The sequence below is a fragment of the Onychomys torridus genome, chromosome 6, assembly GCF_903995425.1.
Source record: "Onychomys torridus chromosome 6, mOncTor1.1, whole genome shotgun sequence".
NCBI lineage: Eukaryota > Metazoa > Chordata > Mammalia > Rodentia > Cricetidae > Onychomys > Onychomys torridus.
The window spans coordinates 80,892,609-80,915,814 of record NC_050448.1 but is presented as its reverse complement, the minus strand read 5'-3'; positions in this window follow the sequence as shown (position 1 = coordinate 80,915,814).

Sequence of the window (23,206 nt, the reverse complement as noted above, 5' to 3'; positions counted from 1 at the left end):
TAACACTATTTTCATTGCCTTTAGCTTAAAAACATTTTAGCTCAGATTCAGATATTATGATATGAGATAAAACGGTAAATCATGTTTGGGCAATACTACGTTCTACTTCTTAAGACAATTAGTATATTTTTTGAAATAGAATGTATATATTCTTGGGAATAAAGTATCTGAAATGTTGGTGTCTGTAGTTTTTAAGTACAGCGATTTTGAGAAGACAACATTAAAATTCTAGGCTTATTGCTCCTTCCATTGGGATTTTGATGTGCTTACATGGTGACTGGTATTTATCAAGTGATCCATGAAGTTTTGAGGTAAGAAATCAGTGAGTTACATTTCAAGAAATATCTTTTGACGGAGCTTATTTCACATGGTCCAAGCTTGCTATATAGTTTTGTCCACATATGGAATCAAAGTAATCTCATCTCACACATCAACACATGTACAAAAGCCAAATTAAAGTGGATTAAAGATCTAAATATAATACCCCAAACTGTAAAACAGCTAGACAGCAACATGGGGAAAGCTCCCTGACAGTGGTCTCTGGTAGTGTTTTGGGCGGATATGAAAGTCAAAGAACAGAAACGAGAGTGAAATTGGACAGCGTGATTCATTGAACTAAAGCATCTCAATAGCAAAGAAGAAAAAAGGCAACAGGGTAAAAAGACAAACCAGGGGAAACTACTTATAAAACATACATCTGCCAAGCAATTAATATCCACAACATATTAAGAGCTTAAACAATCCAATAAGCAAAAGATAACCTGAGTTTCATATGGACAAAAAGGTGATGGAGATATACTTTAGTTGGCAAAGTACTTGCCATGTCAAGAATGAGGACCTGAGTTTGGAATCCCCATCTATGTAAAGATTGGTATGGTGAGTAAGTCTGTAATGTATTAAGTAGAATTTCAAATATTTGCAAGGTGTTTAACAGGGGCTGGAATATGGACAATGTCTGTGGATATGTTGGTCAAAAGAAGTACAAAATTTCAGTAAGACAGGAAGAATATTGGAGAGATTACCTCTGTACAATGTGGTGTCCATAGTTTATAAGAATATATAGGATTTTGGAGCTTGGTGACAGAATAGATATCACTGGAAAAAAGATAAGTGTGTGAGGTAATGAATATGCAAATTAGGGCATGAACCATTCTACAATGCATACATAACTCAAAACATATTGTACTTGCTAATATATGCAATCTGTGTCAATTACAAATAGAAATGAAAGGTATTAGCTGAGTTGCATTTTTAAGAAGTATTGATATATGTTAAATAGTGAACCAAAAGATAACAAATTAGACATTCCCTTTCCTTTTACATGTTTTTAAGGTCATTAAAAGTTTGGTAGTTATTTGAGTATTGTCTGTCATGTGACCTATTTTTTCCTATTCCAGCATAGGCATAGATCAAGTGAGTGCAGATGCAGGGTCAATGTCATTAGGTGTCGTGCTTCTTAACATCGGGCCGATTACGTTGGTAGGCTGAGCGTGCATTGGTGAGGAACCAGAAAGATGGTCTGTCATAGAAAACAGTGACCCGTGCTTACAGTTTTGACTCTGATTCTATTTCCCTCCTCATGAAAGTTATACACTGACAACTACTGAGTTTTTGTGGTGCTAAGTATCTATCCTTAGAATGCCTGTAAACCCCTCTAAGCTCCAAATTTCTTTCTCCTATTTAAAAGTAACTAACTCCTGGTCAGTGACAGGTTCCTAAGCTAAAACTTCTAGATTCATCTGCAAGCATGTTCACACCAGTCACCTGTACCAAGTGATCAGACATTGGTCATACTACAGACTATCAATGACAGGTGAGCCCACATTGTAATACGAATTTTAAAAGGTCTTATTAATGAAAAAACCCATAGCCATATATTGAAAATTGAGAGATCAGAGGAATAGGACAAGCCACAGCCAACCTCACCTCACCAACTCCTCAGCTGACCTTGTTTCCTCAGACTTGAAAGCCTCTGAGTCTTTGCCCCAATGGATCTCAGCTAAACTGCTGCTAAAAGGCGCTAGTTCTTGGTTATCACACCTTAAGAGCACAAGTTCTCCTTTCCTTGTGCCTTATATACCTTTCTGTGTCCTGCCATATTACTCCCTGGGATTAAAGGCGTGTGTCCTTTCCAAGCAAAGACTTGAGATCTCAAGTGCTTTGAATTAAAGGTGTGTGCCACCACTGCCTGGCTCTGTTTCCAGTGTGGCCTTAAACTCACAGAGATCCAGACAGAGCTCTGCCTCCTGAATGCTAGGATTAAAGGTGTGTGTGCCACTGCTGTCTGTCCTCTGTGTCTAATCTAGTGGCTGTTCTGTTCTCTGATTCCCCAGATAAATTTTATTTGGTACAGCACAAAATATCACCACACCACATAGTCTACTTCTTCCTCCCCACCAACAGAAACTCATCTCTCTCTAGTATGGTTTATCTTTAATATTTTTTTTCAGGAATTAGAATAGATTTCAATAATAACATACATTAAGCAGACAGCTCCATTAAAAGTAATTTATGGTGATTTGAGGTTCGCTATTGAAAAACATTTTGTCAACAATAATAACTGAAGTATTTGACTTACCTGGCTCACCATTTAGAAGGGTCAGGCACAAAGGAAAGAACACACATTATTTTGAAAAGCTGTCTGTATGCATTCTCTAGGAGCTAACTTCAAGATCCTGTGAGCCATCCTTCTTGTTATAGATTGTAACAAGGTATAAATCAAAGTTTGTAGCCACACCAGGTGTGGTCGCTCTTTTTTTAAAAAAAAAATTTTGTGATCAAAACCTTCAATGTTCTCTTCAAGTATTAGTGAAAAATGGCCACAATCCTTCTCTTCCATCTTTCAGGTAATATTTTTTATTAAATATGAAACATTACTTACTGAAGTTACCCATAATTCACCCCTCAGCACACATGTGTTTGTTATCTCTTGGAGATGGGCTAAGCCAAGCCTTCCAACAAATAAGCAATCTTTTAAAACTCAAATTTCCCTATACTCTGTACCTTTAAAGTTTTTTTTTAAAGTAACTTTGAAAAATTTCTGCCATATTGGAGAAATTGTGATACAAAGCTCCCTTGTCCATTGGTGTCTTCAAGAGAACTTTTTTTCTTTTTTGAGACAGCATTGAATTTTGTAGTCCAGGCTGGCCTTAAGCTAGAGCTCCTTCTGTATTATCTTTTAGCATGCTGTATTGATAGTTTTGTGTTACTATCTGTATAACCAAATCATATCTGCAGTGATTATTTACAAATTGATCTCAATATTTCATTACAAAAGGCTCTAAAGCAAATAATGTCTTGGATATGACTTTGTCCTAAATGAAATCTATAGGAAATAAATCTGAGTGATTGAATTCCTAAGAGTCACACTTTTTATGCCATAATCAACTCATCAGGAATAAAAAAACAAATAAAAAATAATTCTGAAAACAACAGAACAATGACAGCTTGCATAGCCCTAAGTTCCTATTGAATTTTCAATCTGGAAAGAGAGTTTTATTACCAGAGAGTGTTTAAATGTAATACCAACTAAAATCAGGTAGTGTAATATAATGAGGGGAGAAACTGAATGACTGGTGAAACATGGCAGAGAAATGTAGAGAGCCGCGTGTAGCCGCACCCTAAAGATGGCTCTGGCTTCTACCCTCTGCCTTCCCGATGGCAAACACTCTTTATGGTAAACAGTTCCTTATTTGGCTATGGCTGGATTCGTGTGTTGCTGGCATATGCGTGAACCTGTGGACAGTGCCCACGTGGCTGCTTGGGGTTGGCAGCCCAGCCCTACTTAGGTGCTGGGAGAGGCTTGCCCCAGGAGAGAGAGACACAATGCAATTAATCAAAGGTCTGAATAAACTGTAATGAGAAGGATCCCGGTATCACGTCTTCCTTGCTGGTCGAGGCGGGCGCGACAAGTGGTGGCCTCCTACGGGGACAATTACCACGGCTCTCTCCAGATCCAGAACTCATTTACAGTCAGGCGGTATACCGGTAAGTCCTCAGAAAAAACTGGGGATCTGCGACAAAAGCGAGTAACGCTCACCTGTAGAAGGGAGAGCGGGATAGCAGAGCTGCGATAAAAGCAGACGGGTAATTCTAGAGCTGTGATAAAAGCGGTAATTAGACAAAACAAACAGGGAAACCGGAGGGCTGGAGCAATTCTGCAGAGGCTCTGAGAAACCTCCGAGAAACTTCTCAAATTGAGGAAAGAAAAAAAAAGTATACTAACATGGGCGCTTCCTCCTCGCACCCAATTTTTTTGGCTCTTAACGAGCTGCTTCTCTCTAAGAAATTGAAAATAAAAGGAAACACCCTGGAGCGATTTTTGCAACAATGTGATGTAATTGCTCCTTGGTTTGCAATTTCAGGAAGCCTTACAGTGCCTTCCTGGGAGAACTTGGGAAGAGACCTAGATTTGGATACTGGAGCAGATTGCAGGTGCAGATCCCAGTATCATAGCTAGCAAAGATTGGCCTTGAGGTTGGCCTATACAGGCTTCCTCACAAACATTGCAGGGACTGGGTTATGCCAGTGTTCCAAATGTTAGTGCAAATTTGTTAAATTGGCAAGATTCCGAAGGTCACTCTGGCGTTATGCAACCCTATGTCCTTGAGCTTCCAGTGTCCCTCTGGGGGAGGGATCTTATGAAATCCATGGGCTTTCAGTTAAGTAATGAATACTCCAAAGAATCTAAAAATATTATGAAAAACATGGGGTGTCATCATGATTTTGGCCTGGGAAAATTTTACAAGGCAAAAAGGAGCCAATACAAACAGTACCTAGGAAACCCAAACAAGGGTTGGGTTTTTCCTAGGGGCCGCTGAGGAGGGCATTCCCATAACCTGGGTAACGGAGGAGCCAGTTTGGGTTCCTCAGTGGCCACTCTCCTCTGAGAAATTACATGCTGCATATCAATTAGTGAAAGAGCAATTGGAGAAAGGGCACATTAAACCCTCCCTTTCTCCCTGGAATACACCCATATTTGTCATCAAGAAGAAATCAGGAAAATGGAGATTGTTACATGATCTTAGAGCTATAAATGAGCAAATGAGAATTATGGGACCTGTACAGCGTGGTCTTCCATTGCTGTCAGCCTTGCCTGAAAATTGGCCTATTATTGTGGTAGATATTAAGGACTGCTTCTTTTCCATTCCACTGAATAGCAAAGACAGTGAGAGATTCTCTTTCACTTTACCATCCACTAACCTGATAAAAGATATCAGTGGGTTGTAGTGCCACAAGGCATGGCCAACAGTCCTACAATGTGTCAATTATTTGTAGCAACTGCTTTAGAACCTTTGAGATCACGTTTTCCAGGCTTGAAATGCCTCCATTATATGCATGATATACTGTTAGCAGCTAAAGAAGAGAGCATTCTTCAAGAAGCATATATCTCACTTGTAGAACTGCTAAAGCAAAAGGGACTCTGTATTGCCCCTGAGAAGGTGCAACAGAGCAAAGTTGTCAATTATCTTGGCTCTAAAATAACTAATCATCATATCATGCCACAAAAGGTGGAGTTAAGGAAGGATCATCTTTGCACATTAAATGATTTTCAAAAATTATTAGGAGATATAAATTGGATAAGAGGAAGTTTAGGAATGGCCAATTATGAGTTGAAACCATTATATGATATTTTAATTGGAGATGCAGCCTTGGATTCACCGAGGCAATTAACCAATGCAGCCCTAGAAGCCTTAACAAAATTAGAAGATAGACTACAAAGAGCTTTTCTTCAAAGAGTACAAAATAATGATGATATTACCCTGTGCATTCTGCCTACCCAGTTACAACCTATGGGAATTTTATGGCAAAAGGGACCCTTGTTATGGATTTATACTAAAATCTCACCTGCAAAATCAATTGAGTATTATCCTACTGCTGTGGCATTACTTGCGCAACAGGGTATTCAACAATGTTTACAATATTTTGGGACATCACCACAAACACTAGTTGTTCCTTATGACTCCACTCAAATCAAGGTATTATGTGCTGCCATAGATGATTGGGCAATACTGCGTTGTACCTATCCAGGACACATAGATTGCCATTATCCTAAACATCCACTATTAACTTTCTTTAAAGAACATCCTGTAGTTTTCCCTAAAGTAACTGCTTCAAAGCCCATTCCAGGAGCAAGTGTTATATTTACAGATGGGTCTAAGACAGGCTGTGGTGCTTATATGGTGGATTCTAATGAACCTGTAAAGCATCAATTCTTGCCAGGTGCACCTCAACAGGTGGAGCTTTCAATAGTTCTTGAAGTTTTCAAGGCTTGTCCATTTGCATTTAATTTAGTGTCAGATTCTAGTTATGTTGTTAATGCTTTGAAAAGCCTTGAATGTGCAGGGCCCATCAAATCTTCTAGCCCGGTTAGCTCATTGTTTGGCCAATTACAGAAACTGATCTGGCAACGTAAAAATCCCTTTTTTGTGCAGCACATCCGTGCACATACCAGTCTGCCAGGTCCATTGGCTAAAGGCAATGATATAGTAGATCAGTGTACTAGACAGGAATGGATGTTTGTGGCTTCTGCCATACAACGAGCACATGCTTTCCACAAAGAATTTCATGTTAATGCAAGGACATTACAACAAAAATTTTCTATCTCACGTGCGGAGGCACGAAAGGTGGTACTAGATTGTCCTCAATGTGTCATTTTTCATCATCCTTCTAGATTAGGAGTTAACCCTCGTGGTTTGCTCCCCCTAAAAATATGGCAAATGGATGTTGCACATATCTCTGAATTTGGATGTGTCAAATATGTACATGTATCTATTGATACCTGTTCTGGAATCATTCATGCCACCCCAATGGCAGGAGAAAAAGCCTCTCATGTCATTGCTCATTGCTTAGAAGCTTGGGCAGCATGGGGTAAGCCTCAACAGTTAAAGACAGACAATGGTCCTGCATATACCGGACAGAAGTTCGCTTCCTTCTGTCAACAGATGAATGTGCAACTTGTACATGGCCTACCATATAATCCACAAGGTCAAGGCATTGTGGAGCATGCTCATCGCTCCTTGAAGGAGTTGCTTCAAAAACAAAAAGGGGGAATAGGCTATGGCCGTACCCCTAAGGACAGACTTTCTCTTGCATTATTTACTCTGAATTTTTTGAATTTGGATGCTTCCAATTGTTATGCTGCAAATTTATCTAAAAAGTTGTCTAGTTATCTTTTAGGTAATTGGACTGGAGAGTTTGATAACCTGATGGACCAGCTGAGAGTGGCTATTGTCACGGTGAATTCGACTCGAGTGGATACCGGACTGGTGGAGGGATTATCTTCCTGGATTGCTACAGCCATGGGCCACATGAAGGAGTGGGCGGGAATAGGAGCCCTAGTAGGTTTACTGGTGCTCACCTCCCTAGTATGCTTGTGGTGCATTTGTCGCATTAGGATCTCATAGCGTTGCCATGCAGCCATGATTGTCCAAGCCTTTATGGCCATTGATGCAGGACAGTCTCCCCAAGCCTGGTTGGCTACTTTAAAAGATATTTAGGCACAGGATGGGAGGCCTGCGCACTGCACTTGAGGTTATGATACACTGACCTCAAGAAGAGCAAGTCTGATTGCATGTGGGTTGGTACCCTAACTCCCACCTCTGTGAAAAGGGTATCGGACGGGTCTAGTGTTCTCTGGGTGGATGACGCCTGGACAAACATTAGTACTGCCACGCCCATGACGGTGTCGCCTGCGTGACAAATGCCTTGGATAAGGTAGTTACGTGGGAAAGGGGGGCTCGCGGCCCTCGGGTCTATGCCCCCAGCGACCCCTCATCAATTTGCCCGAATCAAGGTGCCAGGCTACACGGAACCACGCAGATCTGCTTGCAGAGGCTGGCTGGCACTCTGCCTTCTTCTCTTTGCAGCTGTAATTATTGTTGTTTCCTTGTGTATTAATTCCAAGAAGTTAACTCTTAATGTTCCTGATGTGCCCCATAAAGAGAGTAATGATTCCTCAAAAGTGGCTTCAATACCCCCACCTATGATTCAAGCTTTTAGGCCAACAGTTCAAGAGGGTCCCTAAAGTTTGGAGGAATGAATGATTTAGAGCAGAAAGAACTCATGATTCAGAAGGACAAAGACTCTAGCGAAGAGAGAATGAAAGTAAAGGTACAGGCACTCATAGGCAATTCACACGTGCAGCCGACAGCAGCTGCGAGGAAGCAGTTACAGGAATTAGCCATTCCTATAAGAATTATTCAGGGACAAATAGAGTTTCTCATCAAGGGTCGATGGTGGCAACCCCCTAACTTTAATCTTAGATATAATAATTATTTAGAACCATTACCTTTTATGGGAGCTTATGACGTACATGGGAACCGATGTGTGAATCATAATGGTATGAAAACAGAATGGCATAAGTTACAGTTCATGGAAAGATTAGCTAGGTACCGACCCCCCTGGTGCCTTCTCACCCACAGGTAAAGGTTAAAATATTTTCACACAAATGAAACCATGGTTAGAACAATGATGGAAAAGGTTTAATTTTGATACAGAACAAAGGTGTAGAAGGAGAACTACAGCTAGGGCCGTAATATTCTCTGTCCGGATGAGGAACCACAAAAGAAAAAGTAAAGGCTATACTCATGAGCTCTGTTAATCATTCTGAGAAAATTGTGTGACTACATTGTTGATTCTATGTCTATCACCCTACTGGCAGATTGCCGTGTTTCCCCAAGTAACTGTATAAAATTCACTACTTGGTCTGAGTAAAATTGCAGCAGCTTCACAACATACTCTCGTGTCTGTGGCTGTCTGTCACTCACCGAATCCCACTTATCCTGAGTACCTTCACCCTGTTTTCCCTCAGTCTGGTGGTCTAGCTGAGATCCAGTCCGCGGCATAGTACATGTTCCATTTTAGCAGAGATCAGACCTCTACTCTTGCCTGTTGCTTTGTAAAACAAAAAGGGGGAAACTGTAGAGAGCCGCGTGTAGCCACACCCTAAAGATGGCTCTGGCTTCTACCCTCTGCCTTCCCGATGGCAAACACTCTTTATGGTAAACAGTTCCTTATTTGGCTATGGCTGGATTCGTGTGTTGCTGGCATATGCGTGAACCTGTGGACAGTGCCCATGTGGCTGCTTGGGGTTGGCAGCCCAGCCCTACTTAGGTGCTGGGAGAGGCTTGCCCCAGGAGAGAGAGACACAATGCAATTAATCAAAGGTCTGAATAAACTGTAATGAGAAGGATCCCAGTGTTGCATCTTCCTTGCTGGTCGAGGCGGGCGCAACAGAGAAAGACAAGCATTGGTCAAAACTGAGTTTTCTTTTAAGACCATGCTTGTGACACCAATGAAGAAATAAGTATTACCACAGCCTATGAGGGCAAGAGAAACACTGATTTTTATCATGAAAGAAGAATCAAAATGATGGAAGAATGATGACAATACATGGGGCTGTGTGTGATAACTGCCTTGTAGTTTCAGAGCCTGAGAGAAAAGAAAGCTAGAGATCAAGCCTGCATCTATGTTTACAAACTCACTTGGGAGGAGAATGAGCTTTGCTATGATTGTAGTTGGAAGGTTTCTCTGGTCCTGCGAGGCCTCTTCAGTCCTGTGGCCCACTTATAAAATAATCACTCTGAAGCTTATAATAATTATAACTGCTTGACCATTAGCTCAGGCTTATTACTGACTAGCTCTTACACTTAAATTAACCAATAATTCTTATCTATATTTAGCCATGTGGCTTGGTCCTTTTCTCAGTTCTGCCTTGTCATCTTGCTTCCTCTGTGTCTGGTTGGTGACTTCTGACTCAGTCCTTCCTCTTCCCAGCATTCTCTTTGTCTCTTCACCCCACATATACTTCCTGCCTGGCTACTGGCCAATCAGTAGTTTATTTTTCAACCAATCAGAGCCACACATATTCACAGCATACAAAATGACATCTAATAGCTCCTAATTTCCTCTAGTACTATTCCAGAAGAATCTTGATAGACTTTTTGTACCATTTGTAACTCTGGTTATCACAAGGTTTACCAAGTTGAAAGTGTATACCTAGATCTTTATGTGATAAGCAGTAATTCAAAAGCTCTCCTCCTGTAAGGGGCAGCTTTTTTGAATCTCTTATCACTGACCCTTTCTCACCTAAAATGGCTAGCCAATGCCATGTCTCATAAAATAGGGTAGACCCATCATTATAGTTATTACCTATCCCCTATTGTGTTTTTGGGACTTTACAGAGCTGGTAAGCATCTGTCTAGATAATACTACCAGGTTTTATTAAATGGATTATTTGTTATGCCTGACATCAAAGCAAATTGTTACAAGAAATAAGACAATAATAATCATTGATGTTATATCTACTTTAAAATAATTTTTCCTCCTGGAATTATACATATGTAAATCATAATTTGGTACCTAAGAACTTTCCTTCTTCAAGGGCATTTTCCCAATATTCTGTCAATAATTCTTTGGAATGATCTTAAATTATGGTTACACTATAATTTTGTCTAAGAATATATTTATCTGTCCAAATTTTTCCTCCCAGGCGCCAAAGAACCTTCTAGCTTTACTTTGTATAAACTGACATCAAGGAGATGCTAAAAGGACTTCTAGTTTCCAGTGGAAAAAGATTCTGACAATACAGAGGTGTATCTTTTCTTAGAATTACTCATCATTTGATCATTCCTAGAATTCTGTTTTTTAAATTAGTTTCTTTATTTCCTTTATTTATTATATTTGTGTATCAATTTTACACATCAGCCATGGGTTCCCTAGTCCTGCACCATCCCGCCCCTACCCCCACCTTCCCCCCAGCCCCTCCCCTCCATTCCCATCTCCTCAAGGGCCAAGACTCCCCTGGGGATTCATTTAAACCTGGTGGATTCAGTACAGGCAGGTCCAGTCCCCTCCTTCCAGGCTGAGCAAAGTGTCCCTGTGTAAGCCCAAGGTTCCAAACAGCCAGCTCATGCATTAAGGTCAGGTCCCAATCCCACAGCCTGGGTACCTCCCAAACAGTTCAAGCTATTCAATTGTCTCACTTATCCAGAGGGCCTGATCCAGCTGGGGGCTCCACAGCCTTTGATTCATAGTTCATGTGTTTCCATTCATTTGGCTATTTGTCCCTGTGCCTCTCCAATCTTGGTCTCAACAATTCATACTCTTACAGTCCCTCCTCTTTCTTGACAATTGGACACCTGGAGCTCCTCCTTGGGCGTGGCTGAGGATCTCTGCATCCACTTCCATCTGTTACTGGATGAGAATTCCAGCATGACTGTTAGAATGTTTGGCTATCTGATCACCAGACTAGGTCAGATCAGGTTTTCTCTCGACCATTGCCAGCAGTCTACAGAGGATGTATCATTGTGGAATTCTGGGGACCTCTCCAGCACTCTGCCTATTCCTGTTCTCATATGGTCATCATTTATCATGGTCTGTTATTCCTACTTCTCCCTTTTTGTTCTTGATCCAGCTGGGATCTCCTGCTCCTCTAAGCTTCCTTTCCCTCAAACCTTGCCCTTCATTACTCCCACTGTCATCCAGGTTGTTCATGTAGATCTCATCCATTTCTCTGTCATTGGGTGATCCCTGTGTTTTTCTTAGTTTTCAGTTTTCTAGGTAGTCTCCCTGGAGTTGTGTAGCAGCCTAGTCATCTTTGTTTTACATCTAGTATCCTCCTATGAGTGAGTACATACTATGTTTGTCTTTCTGAGTCTGGGTTACCTCACTCAGGATGATTTCTTCTAGATCCATCCATTTGCCTGCAAACCTCATGATGTCATTGTTTTTCTTTGCTGACTAGTACTCCATTGTGTATATGCACCATATTTTCTTTATCCATTCTTCAGTTGAAGAACATCTAGGTGGTTTCCAGGTTCTGGCTCTTACAAACAATGCTGATATGAACATAGCTGAGCAAATGCCCTTGTTAAAGTATGATTGAGCATTCCTTGGGTATATGCCCAAGAGTGCTACAGCTGGGTCTTGGGGGAGATGGATTCCCAATTTTCTCAGGAATCACTATATTGATTTCCAAAGTGGCTGTACAAGCCTTGCTCCACATCCTCTCCACCATAAGCTGTCTTCTGTGTTTTTGATCTTAGCCATTCTTACAGGTGTAAGGTGGTATCTCAGAGTTGTTTTGATTTGCATTTCCCTGATGATTAGGGATGTTTAGCAATTCCTTAAATGTCTTTCAGCCATTTGAGCTTCCTCTGTGGAGAATTCTCTGTTTAATTCTATAGCCCATTTCTTAATTGGACTGTTGGGCATTTTGATGTCTAATTTCTTGAGTTCTTTATATATTCTGGATATCAGCCCTCTGTCAGATGTGGGGTTGGTGAAGACCTTTTCCCATTCTGTAGGCTGTCACTTTGTCTTATTGACCAAGTCCTTTGCTCTAGAAAACCTTCTCAGGTTCAACAGGTCCCATTGATTGGTTGTTTCTCTCAGTGTCTGTGCTACTGTTGTTATATTTAGAAAATGATATCCAGTGGCAATGCATTCAAGACTACTTCCTACTTTCTCTTCTATCAGATTCAGAGTAACTGGATTTATGTTGAGGTCTTTGACCCACTTGGACTTAAGTTTTGTGCATAGTGACAGATATAGATCTATTTGCAGCCTTCTACACATTGACATCCAGTTATGGCAGCATCATTTGTTGAAGATGCTTTCTTTTTTCCATTGTACATTTTTGGCTTCTTTGTCAAAAATTATATGTTCATTGGTGTGTTGGATACTGTCAGGGTCTTTAATTTGATTCCATTGGTCCACATGTTGGTTTTTATGCCAGTACCAAGCTGTTTTTATTACAGTAGCTCCATAGTAGAGCTTGAGGTCGGGGATTGTGATGCCTCCAGAGGTTGTTTTATTGTATAGGATTCTTTTGGCTATCCTGGGGTTTTTGTTTTTCCATATGAAGTTGAGTATTATTCTTTCCAGATCTGTGAAGAGTGTTGGTAATTTGATGGGGATTGTGTTGAATTTGTAGATTGCTTTTGGTAAGATTGCCATTTTTATTATGTTAATCCTGCCTATCCATGAGCATGGGAGATCTTTCCATTTTCTGACATCTTCTTCAATTTTTTTTTCAGGAACTTAAAGTTCTTGTCATATAGGTCCTTCACAAGCTTAGTTAGAGTAACCTCAAGGTATTTTATATCATTTGTGGCTATTGTAAAGGGTGATGTATCTCTGATTTACTTCTCAGCCTGTTTGTCTATTGTGCATAGGAGAGCTACTGATTTTTTTGAGTTGATCTTGTATCCTGCTATGTTGCTGAAGGTGTTTATAAGCTGTATCAGTTCCTTGGTTGAATTTTTGGGGTCACTCATGTATACTATCATGTCATCTGCAAATAGAGAAAGCTTGACTTTTTCCTTTCCAATTTGTATCCCCTTAATCTCCTTATGTTGTCTTATAGCTCTGGCTAGAACTTCAAGTACTATATTGAATAAGTATGGGGAGAGGGGACAGCCTTGCCTTGTTCCTGATTTTAGTGGTATTGCTTTGAGTTTCTCTCCATTTAATTTGATGTTGGCTGTTGCCTTGCTGTAGATTGTCCATATTATGTTTAGGTATTTTCCCTGTATTCCTAATCATTCCAAGACCTTTATCATGAAGGGGTGTTGGATTTTGTCAAATGCCTTTTCTGCTTCTAATGAGATGATCATGTGGTTTTTTTCTTTGAGTTTGTTTATATGGTGTATTACATTGACGGACTTTTGTATGTTGAACCACCCATGCATCCCTGGGATGAAGCTTACTTGATCATGGTGGATAATTGTTTTCGATGTGTTCTTGCAGTCTGTTCGACAGAATTTTTGAGTATTTTTGCATCAATGTTGACGAGGGAGATTGGTCTGTAGTTCTCTTTCTTTGTTGCATCTTTGTTTGGTTTAGGAATCAGGGTAATTGTAGCCTCATAGAAGGAGTTTGGTAACATTCCTTCTGCTTCTATTGTGTGGAACAATTTAAAGAGTATTGGTATTAAGTCTTCTTTGAAGATCTGGTAGAATTCTGCAGTGAAACCATCTGGTCCTGGGCTTTTTTTGGTTGGGAGACTTTTAATGACTGATTCTACTTCCTTAGGGGTTATTGAACTATTTAAATGCTTTATCTGGTCTTGATTTAACTTAGGTATGTGGTACCTATCCAAAAACTATCCATTTCTTCTAGATGTTCTAGTTTTGTGGAGTAAAGGTTTTTGAAGTATGACTTGATGATTCTCTGGATTTCCTCATTGTCTGTTGTTATGTCCCCCTTTTCATTTTTTATTTTGTTAATATGGATGCTCTCTCTCTCTGTCTTTTGGTTAGTTTGGATAAGGGCTTGTCTATCTTTTTGATCTTCTCAAAGAACCAAATCTTTGTTTCATTAATCTTTTGTATTGTTCTCTTTACTTCTATTTTATTGATTTCAGCTCTCAATTTGATAATTTCCTGGCTTCTGTTCCTCCTGGGAGACTTTGCTTTTTCCTGTTCAAGAGCTTTCAGGCGTGCTGTCAAGTCACTAACCTGAGATTTCTCCAGCTTCTTTATGTGGGCTATGTTTGTGGATAAGTGTTGTTTAAATCTGATTTTGTCTTGGAAGGTCTTGTTCACTCCATCTATGATGATTGAAAGTTTTGCTGGGTATATTACTCTAGGCTGGCATCCATGGTCTCTTAGTGTCTGCATTATATCTGTTCAGGTCCTTTTGGCTTTCAAAGTCTCCATTGAGAAATTGGTTGTTATTCTGATGGGTTTGCCTTTATAAGTCACTTGGCCTTTTTCCTTTGATGCTCTTAATATCCTTTCTTTATTCTGTATGTTTAGTTGTTCAATTATTATGTGGCAAGGGGACTTTTGGGGGTGGTCTAGTCTGTTTGCTGTTCTATAGGCTTCTTGTATCTTCATAGGCATTTCCTTCTTTAATTTGGGAAAGTTTTCTTCTATGATCTTGTTAAATATATTTTCTGTGCCTTTGAGTTGGTATTCTTCTCCTTCCTCTATCCCTATTATTCATAGGTTTGGTCTTTTCATGGTGTCCCAAATTTCTTGGCCATTTTGGGTCGTGACTTTCTTGGTTTTAGTGTTTTCTTTGACTGATGAATCTATTTCTTCTAATGTATCTTCAACACCAGAGATCCTCTCTTCCATCTCTTGCATTCTGTTGGTTATACTGGCATCTGAATTTCCTGTTCGTTTACTCAGATTTTCTATTTCCAGTATTTCCTCTGCTTGTGTCTTCATTTTTTTTATTTCCCTCTTGAGATCTTGGACTGTTTCCCTCATCTGTTTCGTTTCTTTTTCATGATTTTCTTTCAGGGACTTACTGTTTTCTTCTGCTTTAATTGTCCTTTCCTCTAGTTTTTTTTTTATAGCGTTTTTCCCATTTTTTGTTTGTCTGTTCCTCCCCTTTATTTTTGATTTCTTCTATATAAGGCTCTAGCCTCTTCATGATGTTACTTATAAGGTTGTTTTCTTCTGCTTCTTCCTTTCTATGATGTTCAGGTCTAGCTGTTAGAGAAGGGCTGGGTTCTGGTGATGCTGTATTGCTCTTTACTTTGTTGTGTGTACTTCTGCCTTGGCGTCTGCCCATCTCCTTGTGGGTTAGTTCTTGGTCTTATCAGTGCACCTTTTCCAGACAGAGCTGACAGGTTTAGGGAGCCTCTCTCTGGTCCAGATTGAAGCTCTAGGTCAGATGGGAACTCTGGTCCAGATGAGAGTGCTGGCCGGATAGGAGCTGGGTGGCTGGACTCTGAGTCTCAGGAAGTCCCTGGGGTCTCCTTATCTTGTCCAGATGGGAGTTCCTCTTGTCCAGATGGGAGTTCCGGGGCAGGATGGAAGCTCTGGTCCAGATGGGGCAGGATGGAATGCTGGAGGCTGGTTTCTAAGTCTCTGGAAGTGGCTGGGGTCTCTGGCAGATGGGTTTTGGGGCAAGGTGTTGAGGTTGTAGTGTCCACCAGAGGGTCTCTCTGGTCCAGATGGGAGTTCTGGGGCGAATGGGAGCTGGGGGCTGGTCTCCCAGTCTCAGGAAGTGTCTGGGTTCTCAGGGCAAATGGGTGTGGGGGCAGGGTGTGGAGATTGCAGGGTCTGCCTGCAGTCTTGGAAAAGAGGAGCCTTCCCGCTGAATGGTGGGAAACTGGGGCCAAGTTGGGCAGGTCCTCCCGGGATGGCTGGTGCCCAGGGGTGGGACCCAGAGGAAGTTGCGTCTCTGACTATAACCCCAGCCACTCACCTCTGGTCCAGATGGGAGTTCCAGGGCAGGGAAGCTGGTGACTGGTTTCTAAGTCTCTGGCAGATGGGTGTGGCAGCAGGGTGTGGAGGTAGTAGGGTTCACCAGAGGGGCTTGGAGAGGGGCAACCTTCCACGAGGGGATGGGGGGTCCTGCCCAATGGCCATAACCTGAGGCTGAGTTGGGCAGGTCTTCCCCGGAGTAGCTGGTGCCCAGGTGCGGACCTCTCTGGGTGTGTTAATTAGTTTCTTATACTCTCTCCAAACACCACTGAGTACCATTACGTTATAACCTTCTTAGTCGAAAAGATGTTTTCATTGTCCTCTAATTTGCTTTGCATATCTTGGCTCAAGATATACTACTATTATTCTGTGAAACGGACATAATAATAAACTGCTAATAAAGTTCGTATCTTTGTAATAGATTACCGAACCTCTCAATAGTTATCAGAGAAGTGTCATATATATATATATATATATATATATATATTTTTGAGTTGAGGATCGAACCCTGGGCCTTGCGCTTGCTAGGCAAGTGCTCTACCACTGAGCTAAATCCCCAACCCCAGAGAAGTGTCTTTTAGCAACAAATAGTGATTAATACAGAGACGCACAGCTGGACATCATTCATATAAGAAGAGACTGTGGAGTTCTTGAATCTAAATGGGGCATGTACATCACACTTATCTCCCCAACACTCAAAGATCATTGTAGGAGATGGACCAGAAAGATTGTTAGAGCCAGAATTGGATGATATGTGTAGTGAAAAAGTATTTGCCAGACATGACAACATGGCTGCACACATGGACCCACAGTGGCTGAATAAACAAGACATGTACAAGATCAAAGCAGCCAACATTCCCAGGATTATTGGTAGTTGATGTATACTGGGGGTGTAAAAGCCAGTTTCTTTAGGAATGCAGCCCCTGAAAGGCTGTATGTACTCCAGTAGATGATTCTACACCCATATACATGAGTCAGCACTAAGTAGACACAATGAGTTTTATTAAAAAAGGACACATGAAGTTGGGAGGGGAAAATGGTGGAAGAGATAGAGAAGAAATGTTTAGACACAGGGTATTTTATGTGATCCTGGATGTCCTGGTACTCACCTTTTAGTGCAGACTAGCTTTAAATTCATGACAAATCTGACTTCTGAATTACATTCCTACCCTACCACAACAAGCTCTTTGTGTGATATCATTTAAAGAGCTTTAAGTTCTACAGAAGACAAATCATATATTCAAATATTATATAATTTTTATTTTAGGCTGTCCATTAAACTTTATTGTTCACAAACATTTTATTTAATACCTAAAAGTAGCTTTTAAAGCAAGCACTTGTGTGTTCATTTTACAAATTCAGAACCTGAAGCTAAGTGATCCTTCCAATTTCCATTCCTAATAGGTAGTAAGAAGAGTTTGAACCTTAACAATTAGGTGGTTGTGAGTCTCCATAATATTGTCTTATTACTAGCTTCATACTTTATACCTTCAACTGGCCCTCAAAAAGAAGCAATGAATCATCTGTATGGCACTAACACAATTCCTGAGAAGCAGAAGCAAGGATGGAGGCATAAACAAGACATGTACAAGATCAAAGCAGCCAAAATTCCCAGGGTTATTGGCAGTTGATGTATACTGGGTAAGTATCAGGGAATTCATGTTGAAACCAACTGAGGGGCATCCTCAAAAGTGATAAGAAGTGGACACAGGAGAAACGTTCTCATTCTAGATATCCTCAACCAAAGGGTGAAGAAGACAGTGCTTTGGGCATGAAGATTTTAAAATGTGTGACTTACAATAAAGGATTAGAAGAAGTCAGACCAAAAATATGTTAGTTGAGGCAAGACTGTGGAGTCATAAAAGAAAATGAGAACAACTACTCTTTATGAGAGGCCAGAAATCTCATTCCACCAAAAATAGCTATGGTGAACTGTCACAGTGATCATCTCTGAGAGCACTGATGATAGGGATAGAGACAGATGGTCCTGAGAAGACAGACTCTGGGACTACTAGTGAAAAGGAATTGTAGATGTCAGTGGACAGTCAGTTGTGGAACTTGGAAGAGGATGATCAATCAATAAGGCTATTGTTAGCTGACCAGGAGAACTTCAAATCCATTTGCAGAGACATGGATATGAGGAAGAAGCTGGATTAGAAGGGCTTAGAAGAACGAACCACCTAGACAGTGTCATCTACTGGATTCAAGGTCTGGTTGCCAGGTACATTATGTTGGATACTGAGAACAACTACATTCATAGAGAGAGGAGATGACTAGCCATAGAGGAACTGAGTAAAGCCTACTTCAGGGGTAGTGGACTATGACAGAGTAAGTAGAACAGAAATGAGACAATTAATCAAATGAAAGGACAAAACTAATATGAAGACAAAAAGAATAAGCTAAAACTCCCTATTGTGTTACTTAAGAACAAACTTACTTCCTCAGTAAGAAAATAATGACTTCAAAGAATAAATGTATACACATTTTAATGTTCCAGCATGATGAAGAGTGAGTAAAAAATCAATTAGTTGCTTCACTATCTAAGGAGAGAGATAGCCTATTCTACATAGGTCATCTTGATTTTTTCAAGCTACTCCATTATTGAGCTTAAGAGTATGGTTCTTGGGCCTAAGTCCATTTTTTTTCCTAAGGTGAGTTTCTTTGAAGAGGCTAAGATGAGCCCATGACCTGGATGAGGCAAAGACCTGTTGAGCTGCCTGAAAGAGACAGAACAACTGAGATGCCTGGAAGAGACAGATCAACCAAGCTGCCTGGAAGAGGCCGAGAGCAGCTGAGCTGGATGAAAATGGCACAGACCATCCATGCTGCCTAGGAGAGGCTCAGGCTAACTGAGATATCTGGAAAAGGCTTTCTCCAGTCTGTTGACCTGTCTTCAGGCTGTACAGTGCACTCCAAGTCTCCAGATTTCATGAGCTATCATCCTTGCTGAGGTGCGGTTTGGGTGATGCTGCTGACTTTGAGTAATTTCTGCTTTTATAAGTAACCCCTCATCCATATTCCTATAAGTAATGTTGATAAAACTCATTGGTTAAGCAAGTTGGAATTTGGTGATATCTGTATTTTTGTCTGTTATCTGTTCCCTTATGTGGGGTTGGTAGACTTTTGTTCATGTCTCCCCAGGAGTAATGTCACACAACTTCATACAAGGAATGTGAGATAAATTTTCAGACTTGGTTATCCTCTGAGTTAAAAGATTGGGACAGTTAAAAAAAACAATGCTGGAAACAACCTAATGGTGTATCAAAAATAAATTCTGGTCCTCTTCCAGGATCTAGCATGATAGATATAGTCATTGCCCTTTATTAAGGAAACTTCTCTTTGAAACAGACCTGAACCACTACAGAAAACCACAACCAATCAAAATGCAGAGGGGTTGGTCCCAGTTCTAGTTGATAAATGTACAAAGCATTCCAGCACACAAGACCCAGGGAACATTTTAGAATATGGGGACAGAAAGGTTTTAAGTGCCAGGTGATGGGGGGTGGTGCTGTGAGATTGTTTCTTCTAGCGATAATAGAAGCTACACCCATAAATTCTCACCAACATGACTGCCCAGACATGAACTCAACAGGAATAATGCTAACCAACACGCCAATTTGGATGGGGAAAATCCCATGAGGGCTCAATCTGACATAAAGAACGATAGGCATCTGAGGAAAGCTGGGAGTGGGAGAGGTAGTCTTCACCAGGGGAGAGCACAACAACTGATATTCCAGTGTCAAATGGTCAGTCCTGAAAACACTCATACAAATAACATTATATGGGCTAAATAGGTTAAATTTAGGAATATATATGTATACCAATATATATATCTAATAACAACCAGTGAAGAAAAAGGCCACAAATTTGGGAAGTGGAGAGGTTATATAGGAGGGTTTGGAGGGAGAAAAAGGAAGGGAGAAATGTGATTAAATTATAATCTTAAAAAAAAAAAAGCTTTAAAAATACTATCCAAACATGATGGCCCATGCATTAATTGTAACACTTGGAAAGGTGGAAGAAAAATGATCAGAAATTTAGAGTCATTCCTGGTTACATAGCTAATTTGAGGCTAGCCTTGAAAGCATGAGAACCTACCTCAAAATAGATAAATAAATTTTTTAAAAGCCAATGCTAACAAGAGGAGATAACATACTGAGATATCAGCATAATGCCTTCTGCTCTGTGAAAGTCTATTTAAATACATTGTTTTACTGAGTCTGAAAAATAGATCTTCCCTGGGAGGTGACAGAAGCATTACCATATAACCTATACTTCTGATCAGCTAGCCAAAACAAGGATGAACACACACATCCCCAGTACCAGAAGTACTCGTTTCCCCCCCAAAGGATTCTTGATTACTCACCTAATTTTTGTGTCTTTTTCCAAATAGTTAAAACAAGGAAAACAACAGTACTAACCTCATAGAGTTTGAGTGGAGATTAATGAGAAAATGGATGTAAATCCTCAGAAAAATGTTTAGTACTTAGGTGTCAATAAGCATTAGTAATCACTATTACTAAGGGTGGACAAAGGGCTCAAGCACACAGAAATCAGGTTTTACCAGCTTTGATTTTAACCAGATAGTAGCAATGGTTTCCAAAGTTCTTCTCTCCCAGAGGGATAGATTACTTCTACAAATAGCCTTGTCACTGACATGTCTTCTAATTATTACTTCACTGTGTATAACCTAATACACAGGGTTATTATGTTAATCTCCCTCCCCTTGAAACTTAACCAGGAAACCTGTAGTTTCCTGATAATTCTATCATCCCCTGGGGACTTCCTTTGAAAAAGTTGTTCTTCCTCTTTGTGTAGTAGGCTATGCCTACAAGTTGATGTGCCCAGCCTCGGCCAAGCTGTAGGCCTTCCATCCTGATGATACTGATTCTGCTCATATACTCACCTGATCAAAATTTTTTTCTCCAATTTATGAGAAGATCTTTACCAAGCAACAAATAATTTGTTCATTGTTGGATGCTAAGTATTTAGACACACTATACATTGTGAAAAACTACTAGAAGCTACAATTCTGTAGTTTCAATATCCCTACACCTGGAAATTCAGTGCATACTTACTGTGATGGACAGCATAGGCTAAACAATGTTCATAATGGTCTGACACATGTAAATATTTTCCACTGGCTAATTAATCATGATTTTCCCATAAGAGAAATAGATAGGAAGCCCTTTAAGTTCTTATTTAAGCTGTGTTAGTAGAAACATTCCAGAACAAATTAATGAAAACTTACTCTGAATCATAGTAGCAGAGAATCATGGCTTTTGAACAAATTTACAGGGAAGTCAATTTAAAGATCTAGAATCCTTTGAATAAAAGGGATTCTGGGAACTATCGAGGAAGACTCTTGCTGCAATACTGAAAAGGGTTACAAGTACGTTTTCTTTCTTCAGTCACCCTCTAATGAGACTTACAGTGCCTTACTAGAATAACTGTGTTGGGGAAATGGAATAATGACACATTTGGAACCTACAAAATACTGATTCTGAACTGATAACGATTCCGGGCAACCCCCCAGTGCACTGTGGTCCTCCAGTTAAAGTGGAGGCTTGAGAAAGTGACCAATGGAAATTTAGCTGAAGTCTGACTCATAGCTGATCCAGTAGATCTTTAACCTTATCTTGTGGTTATTTTTCCGTCTCAGAATTCGTAATTGGGATAGAAACATGTAAAAGTTGCAGAAATCCCACATTGATTCCATGACCCATGGAATGAAGGATTTTATGGTTGGAAAAGCTAAAGAAAAGCCATCTATGCTTCCTCTACCAAGTAAAATAGTGAACAAAATCAGTATTGCTTCCACAGAGGGATTATATATTATTACCATCAAGGGCTGAAAGATGCAAAGTGATAGTTACACTATATTACCCCTTAAACTCTCCTATTAGACTTATACAGAAGACAGATAAATTGGTTGGTTATTATAAACTTAATAAGTAATGCTTCCAAGTGCAGGTACTGTACCAGATATGGTTTCCTCACTTAAGCTGATTAATAAATCTCCCGGCACCTTGTAGGTAGCTATTATTCTTACAGATGTTTTTTTCTTGTTATCTGTTCACAAGAACCACCAGAAGCAATTTGCTCTTATCTGGCAAGGTCAAGGAACACCCTCACCATTCAACCTCAATGGTATATTAATTTTCCAGCCTGTTTCTCCCTGCCCCACCACATAATTTAGTTCCTGGGGATCTTTATCTCCTATCTCTTCTATAAGGGTATCACAATTGTTCATTACAGTGATGACATTATGCTGATTGGGCAAAATGAGAAGGAGGTCGCAACCACTATAACTTTGTTAATAAAATATATTTGCATCAGAGGATGGGAAACAAATCCAACTAAAAATAAAGGGCCCCATTACTCAATAAAATTTCTAGTTCAGTGATGTGTGGCATGCAGGCAGGTAAATTTCTCACTGTGACAGGTAAATCGTTTCTGTACTCCTCCACCTTCAAGAAAGAAGCACAATGGTTAATATGCCTATTGGATTTTAGAGGCAGCACATTTCTTACTTGTGTGTTACTTGAGCTCACATACCAATGACTTGGAAAGGTGATAGTTTTGAGTGAAACCTAGACTAGGAGAAAGCTATTTAACAGACAGGTCCAGGCTGATATGCAGGCTGTTCTACCATTTGAGGCATATGATTCTCAGGTAAAGGCAGGTAGGACAGAGACTAGACTTAGAGTTTCTATCTCTGGTGAAGAGTGCAAGAACCTATTGTCAGAAGGAATCTCTGTAAATAATGTCAGTGACTGGTTCTTCAGATTCCCTACCTAGAGTTCTGAGTTGAACTCCATATGGTGTGGTAGCAGTATGGTGGGTAAAGTGGCATAGGCAGGCAGATGGGTGTTATGAGTCTAGAGGGCCTGCCTGGAGTTTTAGGTCAGACTCCAAAAGGTGTAGAAGGGTGTAGTGAGTAGGGTGGCTTATAGATGGGTGGAGGGTGGAGTGAGTTTGAGGGGTTCTGGAGTTCCAGGTTGAACTCCACATGGTGTGGTATCAGTATGATGGGTAGA